Below are 13,892 nucleotides of genomic sequence, written 5' to 3' on the forward strand. Positions count from 1 at the left end.
TGTAATCTCTAAAGATGGGGTAGTTGTGGATCCGGCGAAGATTGAGGCGGTGAGGATGAAGTGGGAAGCACCAAAGAATGTTGCTGAGGTTAGGAGTTTCTTGGGTTTAGCTGGATACTACAGACGGTTCGTGAAAGATTTCTCCAAGATAGCTAGACCGATAACAGCGTTGATGAGGAAAGAGAACAGGTTTCGTTGGGATGAGAGTTGTGAGATGGCGTTCCAAACATTAAAGGAGCGTTTGACCACGCTCTGTCCTAACATTACTGAAGGGAGCGAGAATTTTGAGGTTTATACGGATGCCTCGAAGAATGGGTCGGGATGTGTGTTAATGCGAGAATGGTAAAGTGATTGCCTATGCTTCTAGGCAGTTGAAGCCTTATGAGGAGAATTACCCTACTCATGATCTGGAGTTGGGTGCAGTGGTGTTTGCTCTCAAGATTTGGAGACATTACCTTTATGGAGCAATCTTTAAGGTATTTTCTAATCACAAGAGTCTTAAGTACATCTTCACGCAGAAGGAGTTGAACATGAGACAGAGGAGGTGGATGGAGTTGATTGGCGATTACGACATGGAAATCATCTACCATGAAGGGAAGGCCAATGTTGTTGCTGATGCTTTGAGTAGGAAGAGTGTACATTCCTTGTGTACAGCTCTATCTTTGATGAGGCTGAGGGATGAGGTAGCGAGCTTTGGGATACATATGATGCGAAAAGGAGATGCCATGGGTGATATGACAAAGACGACTTGAGTTTTATGATGATATTCGAGGTAAACAGGCTTTGGATCCTAAGATAGTTGAGTGGAGAGCTGGAGTAGAGAAAGGGACAGTGTCCCGCTTTTCTATTCATACAGATGGTAGTTTGAGGTTTGATGGTAGGCGGTGTGTTCCTAATGATGAGGAGTTGAAAAAGACGATCATGACAGAGGCGCATTGCACACCATATTCAGTTCATCCAGGTGGAGACAAGCTATACAAGGATTTGAAGAAAACGTTTTGGTGGCCTGGGATGAAGAAAGAGACAGCTGAGTTTGTGTCCCGTTGTTTGACATGCCAGAGAGTTAAAGGGGAACAGAGACGACCACAAGGTAAGATTCGGTCTTTAGAGGTGCCTGAGTGGAAGTGGGAATCCATTTCCATGGATTTCATTGTGGGTTTACCTAAGAGCCAACAAGGTAACAACATGATTTGGGTGATAGTGGATCGTCTGACCAAGTCAGCTCACTTTGTTCCAATGAAAGATACATGGACTAAGGCACAATTGGCTATGGCCTATCGAAAGAACGTGCTTAAGTTACATGGAGTCCCTAAGGACATAGTGTCAGAGATGCGAGGTTTATATCGAGGTTTTAAAAAGAGTTGCGAGAATCGTTGGGAACAACTTTGAAGATGAGCACAAAGATTTCATCCTGCGACAGTACGGGCAGATGAGAGAGAACAATCAAGACTCTTGAGGATATGTTGCGAGCTTGTGTGATGGATTTTGGTGGTAGCGGGGAGCAGAGGTTGGACTTGATAGAGTTTTCTTACAACAACGACTATCACACCAAGATCTTGGTATGGCACCATTTGAGGCTTTGTATGGGAGGAGATGTAGGAGTCCATCTGTTGGGGACGACAGTCTTTGAGGCAAGATGGTTTTAGGACCGAGAGATGGTGCATGAGATGGTGGAACAGATTAAGATGATCAGGGAAAGGATGAGAGCAGCTCAGGACAGGCAAAAGAGTTATGCAGATCTACATCGCCGGGATATAGAGTTTCAAGTTGGGGACAAGGTTCTTTTGAAAGTTTCTCCTATGCGCGGAGTTATGAGATTTGGGAAGAAAGGCAAGCTAAGTCAGAAGTTTATAGGGCCTTATGAGATCTTAGAGCGAGTTGGGGAAGTTGCTTATCGTCTGGCTTTACCAGCTGCGTTAGAGAGAGTGCATAATATGTTTCATGTATCGCAGTGCGAGTATGTGAGTGACCCGTCACATGTGTTAGAGGCAGAGAGCTTAGAGCTAGATGAGTCCTTATCATATCTTGAGGTGCCTAAACAGATTCTAGACCGAAAGGTTAGAAAGACTAGGGGTGGTGAGACAGTTTTGCTCAAAATCCTTTGGTCTAACCACGAGACCGAGGAAGCTACATGGGAGCCAGAGGAAGCTATGAAAGAGCGTTACCCTTTCCTTTTTGATCAGGTATGTATGGTTACGGGGACGTAACCTTGTTTCTTTTAGGGGGGTAGGAGATGATCGCGAGCAGTTTTAAGAGTTTTATACACCTTTTATATGTAGTGTCGGTATGTTTGTCGGGATGAGTTGGGTTAGTATCATGTTTTATGTTAAATTTTGTTTGGCTTTTGAGTCGGGAATGTTGTGGGAGTACCTTTGTTAGTAGTGGTTTGAACTTCGGGGACGAAGTTCCTTTTAAGGAGGGAAGACTGTAATACTCCGTATTTATAAGTCTTGGGGTACTCTATCGAGTAGGCCTTACTCGTCGAGTAAGGGTAAGTTGCGAAAATAAAATAGTTTCGACCTGTTGGGTACTCGATCGAGTAGGCAGGGGTACTCGATCGAGTAAGGGGGTACTCGATCGAGTACCTTGGGTACTCGATCGAGTGTCCGGTTTTACGGGGAGTTTTCTCGGGTTTTGTTAATTATGCGATTAAGGTATTTAAGTCTCGTCGTCATTGTTTTAAATCACTTTTACAAAACCTAAATCCCTGTTTAAGAGAGAAAGCAACCAGTTCATCTTCCTAATCGCATTCTTAGCAATTCCCGGAGTTCGACGGTCGTTCTTGTCGTTATTCGTATCGTTGAGTTCCTTGCGTCGAGGGTAAGATCTATGTACCCTTTTTATTGTTTTTCCCTTGATTTGGTTAAACCCTAATTTAGAGATTGGGGGTTTTTGTGTGTAGTATGTGATGTGTAGCCTCTATGTGTTATATGTTAGGAGGAGGGTTCGTAGAAGAGGCTTTTTGATACAGCTGTTGATACCGTCTCGATCATTTGTGCTTTCCAGGTAGGATTTCCTACTCAGTATTAGTCCCATAATGGGATATTGGTTGATGTATTGTAATTGGATGTTTGATATAATAATAGTATTGTGATTGTGGTTGTGATTGTTGTTGATTGGTTCTCGAGATGCGTTCTCGGCTGAGTGGGGTCACTTGCGGGAGTGGCTTCACGCCCTAGTTTCGCCCTTCGTGGAACCCGCCACGGAAGGGGATATGCACATTAATGGACAGGTTATCGCTCACTTTGTTATGTGGAGCGGGGATTTGGTGGGTACGGTGCGGTCCCCCATCGCGGGTCTGGTCCAATGGGACGATCGATGTTGAGATGATGGGAATTGGTTGTTGTGTGTGTGTGTGTGTGTGATTAAGGTCGTCTGTTTATCTTATTATTGTTATACATGTTGATTGTGTGATTAGTACGACCCGGTGTTGTTTTGTAAACTGCGGTGATCCATTCGGGGATGGTGAGCGGATATTGAGCGGTATTGAGATGAGTATCTGGGATAGGCGGGATGCGACGACATGATGATAGGAGTCTTCCGCTGTAGCCTTTAGTTTATTTACATTTCGATTAGACATCGGTTTGAAATCATGTATCGTACTTTTGGTTTGGTTTTGAGGATTGCATCTATTCACTAAATTATTTATAATAAACATTGTTTCTTTATTGTTGTTTGATTATCATTGCCTCGGGTAACCGAGATGGTAATGTCTTCATACCTGAGTGGTCCTGGTAAGGCACTTGGAGTATGGGGGTGTTACACATGGTGGGCCGTACATTGGCTCATTTTGGGTCGAACATAGGGTCTTGCAATAGACCGAAGGCCGTTGCCGTTGTAGATACGTTGAGGATCCGTTCCGAGGAGGAAATTCATGTTAGGCGGGCCAACAAGAAGAACAAGGGGAAGATTTACCCCGCGGGAAAAGGCAAGGGTAGAATGGAAGAGTGAAGACCTCCATTACCCATTTTATTATTATGTTGTATTAGTGTTGTAAGTTTTTATTATGTTGTACTAGCTAGTTATTGTGTGTTTTGTGCTAGTTTTATTATGTGAGGTGTTTTAGTCGACACCTTAGCTTTGACAAGTTGTAGACTCGTCGAGCTTTATTTGTTGTTGAAATTGTAATCCCTCCCATTATTAATTAAATAAGAGGATTACTCGTGTCGAAATTGTGAACGCTTGTTTCTTCCATCCATTTTGTAAAGGCAATTCGATTTGAATCGTCCTAAACGTTTTCACTTGGGAAAGTGGGATTTTTGGGAGGAAAGGAGAAAGGCTTATTTTTGTATTTTTTGTGGGGAAAAGGGAATGTTGTTTGTATGTGGGGGTTTTTGTTGTATGGGGATGGTTGTTTTTTATTGTGGGGATGGTTGTTTTTTATTGTGTGGATGGTTGTATCCTTCTTGTGTAAGAAAGGACTGCCTACGTATTCACCTGAAGAGGTGAAATCAAACCATGATCGTAGTTCAAAATGCTTTGTAAATTTGATTGGGTTTTGTGGTTGTATCCCTCATACATAAGAGGGACTGCCTACTAATCCACCTGAAGAGGTGAAATCAAACCATGCTCGTAGTTCAGGGTTTTTTTTTTGTTTTAGTGCAAATGGATATTGCCTTTGATAGATCAAAGGACCTTCGAAACGGGAAAGCTGCCGCAACTTAGACTCGATAAAACATGCAATTTCAAATCAGAACGTGTTGAGGAAGTTCACTTGAAAAGGGTTATGGTGGACGCTAGTTGTAAAACTAGGCTTGGATCGTTGGTTGCTATGGCTCAAGGGTAGTATTTCTTGAGTTGGTCTAGGTTGGTCGGGTTTGTAAAATCCTCCCCATCTAGGTCACTTAGTCTCATTGCGCCCCCGAAAGCATTTTCTTGACCAGGTATAGCCCGGCCCAGTTAGGTTTGAATTTTCCCCTCGGATCGACGGGTAGAGGTGCTCGAACTGACTTGAGGATCAAGTCGCCCTCCTAGATGTTCCTGGATTTGACCCTCTTGTTGAATGCCCGTTGTATACGTCATTCGTATAGCTGGACGTTGTGCAAGGCGAGTTGCCGTTCGTCTAGAAGAGTGAGTTGCTCGTACCTTCGACGGGTCCATTCCGCCTCAGGGACTTGACTCTCCAGTAGGATGCGTAGAGATGGGACCTATAACTCTACTGGTTGAACCGCATTCGTACCGTATGCTAGGTAGAAGGGTGTGGCGCCTGTCGGTGTTCGAATGGAGGTTCGGTATCCCCAGAGTGCGAATGGGAGTTTGCTCGGCCAATCGCGGTAGTTGTCTTGCATTTTCTTAATAATGGTGACAAGAGTTTTATTAGCTGCCTCCACCGCTCCGTTGGTTTGGGGACGGAAGGGGGATGATCGATGTCGTTTGATTTTGTATTTGTCCAGAAAAGCTTGAGTTTCCGCCCGGAAGTGAGAGCCTTGTTCGCTGATGATCTTATGGGGTACACCATATCGGCAGATGATGTTGTTTTGGATGAACTTGGCCACTTGTTTGGCGGTCAAGACTGCATATGACTGCGCTTTCACCCATTTGGTGAAGTAGTCGATGGCGACGAGGACGAAACAATGCCCCTTGGTGCCCACCGGGTTAACTTTCCCGATGATGTCGATGCCCTAGGTTGAGAAAGGCCAGGGTGACGTCATGGTGTATAAAAGGGATGGTGGTATGTGTTGTATGTTGGCGAAGATTTGGCAATTGTGGCAATGTTTGACGTAGTTACGGCAATCGGCTTCCATGGTGGTCCAGTAGTAACCTAGACGCATGATTTTTCGGGTAAGCATCATTGCGCTCATGTGAGGGCCACATTCTACGTCGTGGACCTCTCTCATGACTTTTTTGGCTTTGTGATGGTCAATGCAAAGGAGGAGAACCCCTTGGGATGTTCTTTTGTATAGTTGATTTTGGTTTATCACGAATTGCGATGCAAGTATATAGATGGCGCTTTGTCCTCTTGGGTCAGAGTTGGGAGGGAATTCGTTTTTGGTTTTGTAGTTGGGGATGGCTTGGTACCAGGGTTCATCATGGCTTTTCTCGTCGTTGTTGATGGCATAAATGTGAGCTGGCTCGCTCCTTCTCTCGACACATAGGGGCATCGATGTCATGTCGTCAGGTATGTTGACGAGTGCGGCAAGCTTCACTAGGGCATCAGCAAATTGATTTTCTTCTGGTGGCAAGTGGAAGTAGTTGACTTGGTCGAAGAATTCGGCCTCTTGATTGATTTTTGCTCGGTAGGGAGCTAAGCTGTCACTTCGGAGTTTCCATGATCTGGGCACCTGATTGATGAGTAGCGAGGAATCGCCGTGGACCCTCAGTCTTTTGATGCCAAGTGTGATGGCTGCTTGCAGGCCGATGAGGCATGCTTCATATTCAGCGACATTGTAGGTGACGACGAAGTCTAGCTTGACCGAGATCGGAAAATGTTCTCCCTCTGGCGATATTAGGAGGATTCTTACCCCGAAGCCTCCCAGATTAGATGCACTGTCGAAGTATAGGTCCCATGCGTCGGAGTCGGCACAAAGGATGTCTTCGTCAGGAAGTGACCATGTGTCGGCCGTTGGATCCTCGTTGACGGGATTCTCTGCTAGGAAATCGACGACTGCTCTTCCCTTAATAACCTTGAGGGGTACAAACTTGAGATCGAACTCGGACAACATGAGTGTCCACCTAGACAACCTTCCGTTTAGTACGGGTTTTTAGATGATATATTTGACCGGGTCCATCTTGGAGTAGATGTGGACCGCGTAGCTGAGCATGTAATGCTGCAGCTTCTTTGTTGACCATACTAGGGCAAGGCATGTCTTTTCCAGCTGGGTGTACCTTATCTCGTACTCGATGAACTTATTGCTGATATAGTAGATGGCTCGTTCCTCGACGTCAACTGTTTGTGCTAGCATAGCTCCCATGGCTGTGTCTGTGACAGTCAAATATAGGGATAAAGGAATCCCCGGTTGAGGTGGCATGAGGACAGGAGGTTTGGATAGGATTTCCTTTATCCTGTCGAAGGCCTTTTGACAGTCGTCGTCCCAATCGGTGTGATCGGAGGCGCGAAGTTTCTTGAATATTAGTTCACAAATCATGGTGAGCTTGGAAATGAAGCAGCTGATGTATTGGACCTGACCGAGAAATCCCCGAATCTCCTTCTCGTTCCTAGGCCGAGGCATTTGCTGAAGGGCTTTGATTTTGGTTGGATCAATCTCAATGCCTCTTTTGCTGACGACATGTCCCAAGAGTTTTCCGGAGGTGACCCCGAATGCACACTTCTTAGGATTTAGTCTCATGTTATATTTCCGCAGACGAGTGAAGAATTTTCGAAGGGCGTTGATGTGGCCGTCCCGTTCTCTCGATTTGACGATCATGTCATCGACATACACCTCTACCTCCTTGTGCATCATATCATGTAGGAGAGTGGTAGCGGTTCTTTAATAGGTAGCCCCGGCGTTGATGAGGCCGAAGGGCATGACCGTGTAGCAATATGTACCCCACTGTGTAGTGAATGCAGTCTTGTGCATGTCTTCCTCAGCCATTTTAATCTGGTTGTACCCAGCATACCAGTCCATGAATGATAGGAGAGCATGTTCGGCAGTGTTGTATACTAGAATGTCAACGTGTGGCAAAGGGAAGTCGTCCTTTGGACTTGCCTTGTTCAGATCCCTGAAGTCGATGCAAACCCGAATTCTCCCGTCTTTCTTCGGTACAGGAACAATGTTGGCTACCCAGTCAGAGAACTCAGACACCTTGATGAAACCAGCCTTGAACTATTTGTCTATTTCTTCCTTGATTTTCAGGGCCAGGTAAGGACGCATCTGGCGTAGCTTCTGCTTCACGGGTTTAGCTTCGGGCTTAATGGGTATCCGGTGCTCTCCAATTTCCCTGTCAATCCCAGGCACATCTCTGTAGGACCAGACGAATCTGTCCTTGTATTCGTGGAGGAGGTCAATGAACTGTTGTTTTTCCGAGGGGTCCAGGGTTGTCCCTATCCTAAGTTCTTGAGGTGTGTTGTCGGTTCCTACGTTAATAGGTTCGGTCTCCTCAATGATGGGGGTTCTGGTTTCCCGTTTGTCAAGTTCTTTGGCTAGGTGAGATGGGTAGTCACTCAAGTCAAATTCCTCATAGTCATTCAGAATTGCATTGCAGTTAAATTGAGACGAGTCATAAGCAAACTTAGCGTTCATTAAGTTGACACGAGCGAAAAACTCGGAGAGGACATACATCTCGTGGTCGGTCAGAAGCGACACAGCAGAGGAGGTGGCCCCTGGAACAGGCTCCAGGTTGTCACCTTTCATGGGAGTGGGGGTGACCCTAGTAGACTCAGCTTCTGAATCAGCCACGACCTTGTGGTAACACAGTGGGAAGGGGACCTTGACTGGGACATCAGGAGTGTTAGGAGCTATGACAGACTCTCACTCCAACTCAGATTCAGATTATTCTTCACCTCCCTCTTTGAACATAGGGCTTTCTCCAGTTGTGATCTTGAGAATGCAGCCTTGGTGATCGGTCCACTTGACGGTCTTCTTCCAGCCTTGGGTAGCTTTTTCCGGGTCAGTGTCGGAGATCAAGGCGGCTGGGTCAAATTGGTTGTCCTTCAGGGCGATGTTAATAATGTCCTCATAGTCGAGGTGCTTGACGTTATCTTCTCCAAAGAGGAGAGTGACAACTTGTCCATCGAGGCACGAGGACGGCTTAGACTCGGTTGATGCAGTTTCGGTGTTGTCGGGGATAAAGTAGCAGTGCTGGAAGACTTCCACACCCGGGTATCTGGCCTTAGCCATAGAGTTATAGATCGGCTCCCGAAAGCCATAGTAGAGATCTGATTCTCCCTCGGGGACAAAATATCCGTTAAGGGTCAGATGAAAGGGATGGAGGATAACTCCGTGCTTCTTGCGTTTTTGAACTAGGAGGTTCATTTCCTTGATGTCTTCATCGGTAGGCTCATAACCTAGCCCGAAGGGGATGTTAGGGACCTTAGCCTGTTTCAAGGGAGGTAAGGTGCTCTTCAGTGGATTGAGAGGCAAACACGGGAAGTAACCCTGGCGCATCATGATGCGGTTGACTGTGAGGTTGGCAAACGGGTCACAATCAAAGGGTGTTGATTCATCAGTTATGGCATTCACAGCTTGGAATCCCCACATTTCATTATTATCTTCCTCAATGGCCTCGGAGGCTATTCCCTTTCTCATGACAGCTTTGATCGGGGAAGTAGGAATTGTGATTGTTTTCCCGTTGAAGGGGACCCTGATCTTCTAGTGGAGAGTTAAGGTAACTGCCTTGATGGCGTGAATCAAGGGACATCCCAGGGGCATATTGAAGGAGGCGTCGATGTCGACCACCCGAAAACTGGTTTGCCTTTCCAGTGGTTCAGTTGCGGCAGTCAAAGTGATGAGCCTCGCGACCTTGCGACGAGTGCCATCGTAGGCACGTACTCCTTGATTTGTTGGGACTAAATCAGCTTCCTTAATACCCAGCTTGTGAGCAGTCTTGAGCAAAATGACATTCACCGCGGATCCGTCATCTACAAGGACCATGGGCACATTCTTCTTGAGACATTGTACGGTAATGTATAGGGTAAGGTTATGATTGGCTTCATAGGGAGGGATATCTTCGTCAGAGAAGACGACTGGGTTATTCAAGTCAGGGGCGTCCCTCGTCATATGTGCCACTATTTCTTCAGGGGAAGAGGTGGAGGGCACAGTTAATTTTCCCAAGGCCTGTAGCAAAGCTTGTCGATGCTCAAAGGATGTCGCGATCAGTTGCTAGATCGAGATCTCGACTTTTGCCTTCTGAAGCTGCTTGAGGATCGAATTCTCAGAAGCTTTTGGTTGAGTGTCTATTTTCGGGATGACTTGGTCGTTTGTTGTTGGAGCGACCGCTGAATTGTTCGGGTTCAGATAGGGGCGTCCGGACCGGGTAAGGTGATCGATCTCTTTCGCCCGTTTCTCTTTCCCTGGGACAATATAGACATATTCAACATCATCTCTCTAGATGCCATTGATTTCAGGATCTCGAAGGCGCCTCAGAGGGGTATTCCTTTTTGGGCAATTTTTATGAGGGATATTTCTATGAGGGTCATTTTTGTGAGGGTAGTTTTTGTGAGGTTGATTATTGTGAGGGTGATTATTATGAGGGTGATTACTGTGAGGCGCATGCCAGAATGGTCGCGGGAGCAATCCGTCCTGGTGAGGGTAGTTTTGAGCGCTCGGGGGACTCTCCCTCGGGCGTGGTGGTGGAGGATTGAAGATAAGTCGGCGGTAGGCATCGTCAAGTCGGGTGATCCTCTCGGAGAGGCTGGCTATAGCTTCCTCAACTTGTTGGAACATGGTGAGCATAGTTGCGGCATTGAACACAAATACTCCATCCGAAGGATCTTTCTCCAAGGCATTCAGCTCGTCATCAATTGGCAGGATGAGGTGAGAGTAGTCCAGAGTTGGCTCATCGTTGGAGATAGCGTGGATTCCAAGAGGGTTTGTTTTGTTGTTTGGCTTAGTCGGTGGGGGTAAATGCAATTTCCTTTTCTCAATCATGTCTTGGATGATGTGTTTGAGTTTGAAGCAGGTTTATGTATCATGCCCTTTCCCTTGATGGTACTGACAGTAGGCATTGGGGTTCCAAAAGCGGGATTTCTTAGCATCGGTCGGATCCGGGGTGGGTCCGATTGGTTTCAACTAACTTTCCCTGGTCCATGAGCCTCTTCAGGGCACTTGCATAAGTTGACCCTGTATTAGTGAACACTCTCTGGGGGCGCTCAGCTCTCTTAGCAGATGGTTCAAGGAGGTTGACCTCATCGATCTTGTTTGTTTGGCCATAAGGGCGAGACCCGGTCGAGGTGGATCCTTGGTAGCCTATGCCAGTGGTCTTGGCCAAGACACCCTTCCGGAGGTCATCTTCGATGCATGGCCCCAGAATTTGCAGATCCTGGAAGGTCTTAATATTTTGATACCTCAATAAGTTGGCATACACTGGGCAGAGATTGTTGACGAACTTTTCCACCAAAGTTGATTCACTCGGCTTACTGACCAGCTGAGTACTTACCCTCCTCCAACGGGTTAAGAGCTCGGTGAATCCCTCCTTATCGTTCTGGGTTAGAACCTCGAGGGTAAGGGTATTGGCTTGGATTTCAACATTGTCGGCGTATTGTTTGGCGAATTCAACTGCGACTTCATCCCAAGTAGTAAGGTTTTTCGGATCAAGGGAGTTGTACCACTGACGAGGGATTGGTTCCAAAGAGGACGGAAAGATCCGGGTGAAGAGCTCCTGTTTGACCCCTTTAATGGCCATGTAGTCTTTGATGGCACGGATATGATTGAGAGGGTCCTCCACTCCTTTGAACTTAGGTACATCAGTTAGGGTAAAGTTGTCGGGTAATTGATCCCCAACAGGTTCGAACCTTCGGTTGTTCTCAAGATGGATATTGTTACCCCGGGCTAGGAGTTGTTCTTCCAAGAGTTTTAGCCTCTTCTCGGTTTCAGTCAGAGGTGGAGTATTATGTTCTCCAGCTTCTTTGTTTTCTAGGGCATCGATACGGGTCTCGACGCGATCCAGGGTGACCTTAAGAGCGGCGAGCAAGCAGGCTAGCTGATCAGTCGTGACATCTCTGTTGTTATCATTGTTGTTGCTGTTGACAGACGAAGTTGAAGACGGGGCCATGGCTCTGAGGCAGAAAAACGACTCACATTACAACTCAATACGACACGGTTCAAAGACTGAACGCAGACAACACAAAGGACGAGACAAAGGTCAGACTCAATAGGACGAGGGTGACCGTGTATGGTTCCTCGGTGCTGACTCGATTTATGACGTGACGGTGTTGACCGAACTTTTAACATGAGTCCAACGTAGCAGCGTGACGCCATTAGACGAGTCTCGTGGTGAGACGACTCATAAGTAAAGACCCATAAGTACGTTTGCTTCGACTCGATAGATATGAGGCGGAGTTGGAGTGGTGGACTGAAGTTATCGAAAATAGAAATTTTCAAAAAGATTCATTTGTCGCTTCGTGGACGGCTTCCGTAGATAGAGATCTCCGCAAGTCGGTCAGTTGAAAGGGTCGTCTTAAGTTTAATTGCAAAAGACGGTTTGAGTTTGAATCGGCTCAGAAAACAATGTATTGTCTCCCAAGACGGTTTTTGAAATTCAAAATTGTATGTTTTAAAAATCGAGTTTAAAATGTTTGAAGAGGTCTCGGGGACGGTGCATGGTCCTCGGGATCTCGAAAGTGTCTCGAGAAAAGGGTGTGTGCTTTTCTCGGGTTTTGAAAGAGCCATTGTCGGCGCGAAACGGGTTAAAATCCGTGTCTAGACGCGGCCATTATAACGGCGTAAAAAGGTGATTTGAAATGGTTGTAAAAAACTGAGTATGAAAATCGTCATTACGACGGCCTAGAAAGGCGTGTTAAAGTGGTTATAAAAACCGGGTTTTGAAAATCGTCATTACGACGGCCTAGAAAGACGTGTTGAAAATGGTTATAAAAACCGGGTTTGAAAATCGTCATTACGACGGCCTAGAAAGGCGTGTTGAAATGGTTATAAAAACCGGGTTTGAAAATCGCCATTACGACGGCCTATAAAGGCGTGTTGAAATGGTTATAAAAACCGGGTTTGAAAATCGTCATTACTACGGCCTAGAAAGGCGTGCAACGGTCGGCAAAAGACCGAGGTTTGAAATGACCATTATAACGGCGCAAAAAGGTGATTTTGAAAGTTTTAAAATGACACGGAAGGACTTATGATCAAGTAGCACATAAGCACTCACAGTTCATTATATTATGCATTATGCTGACACGGGTTTTGGCTTAGAAGGGTGGGTTACACACCAAGCAATCAAACCCCGACTTGCGAGAGGGATACCAATCCAAACAAAATGTGTAAGGAGGGTGCCCTAGCCTCGTGCTCGAAAGTGATGAAATCTCTTTCACGAAACATAAATGTGTAACGTCAATGGCATGCTTGACTCAATCGGGATTCAAAACGCGGGGATGAGAAAACTCACGCCGACGAGACGAGCCAATTGGTCGATAAAGGTTAGATTGTAGGCCCGGACAAGGAACCCGACCATGACCATAATATCAATTAATGCATTCCAACCAAGACCTCGTTCGAGTCTCACCATCTAGGGATCACAAAGACGTAAGTGTCCTAACTCTCCCCAGCGGAGTCGCTAATCTGTGGAGATGGCCCACCTGCAAGCCCAGCGGATCTGTGCACATACAGCGGTCTTTTGAAAACCACGCTCGGCGGTGTAAAAATGCTTTCGACCGGATCGTTTTAGATCGGCTGGTTTCGTCTCGGTAAGGGTCTCGAACCGATTAGAGATGTTCGGAGTCGCCACCAAGCATTTGTGGGATGCTTGGAACCCGTTCGAATCCTCTTTATACCTCGGTCAAACAAAGCACAAAGAAGTGTTTTAATGCACGATGACGGTACCAAATAATGTGTAAGGCTTGTATATACGATCGGTAGGCCGTAAATACGCGTCGGATTGTGACTTAGGAAGTCGAGTCGAGAAATTTAAAGGAGAAAAGAGGCGGCGGACACTCGCTTAAGTTCTCAAATGGGGGCATTTGAGGAGTATTTATAGGAAAATGAGTGGTTGTGTGAGTTTTGAGCGACATGGCCACCTGGGCTGCTCAAAGAGGCGCAAGCCACGTCGCGGTTCTTCGAGTTGTCCTGTCACTTTCACACAAGTGAAATCATGATTTGTTCTATCCTAGGATTTGTAGTCACATGTTTGGTACTTGACCATTCATGAATCCGGGAAATCTTAGTATAGAAGGCTTTGAATGTTTTGTTTTGGTGGTTGACTCGGTTTGACTCGTTGTTGGAGTCGGGATTTGAATTTTTGAGTCGTTTTTTGGTCAGGTGTCGGTTTTGACTGTAGTTAGTGTCATTGCG

This window comes from Silene latifolia, chromosome 6, assembly GCF_048544455.1.
Source record: "Silene latifolia isolate original U9 population chromosome 6, ASM4854445v1, whole genome shotgun sequence".
Taxonomy (NCBI): Eukaryota; Viridiplantae; Streptophyta; class Magnoliopsida; order Caryophyllales; family Caryophyllaceae; genus Silene; species Silene latifolia.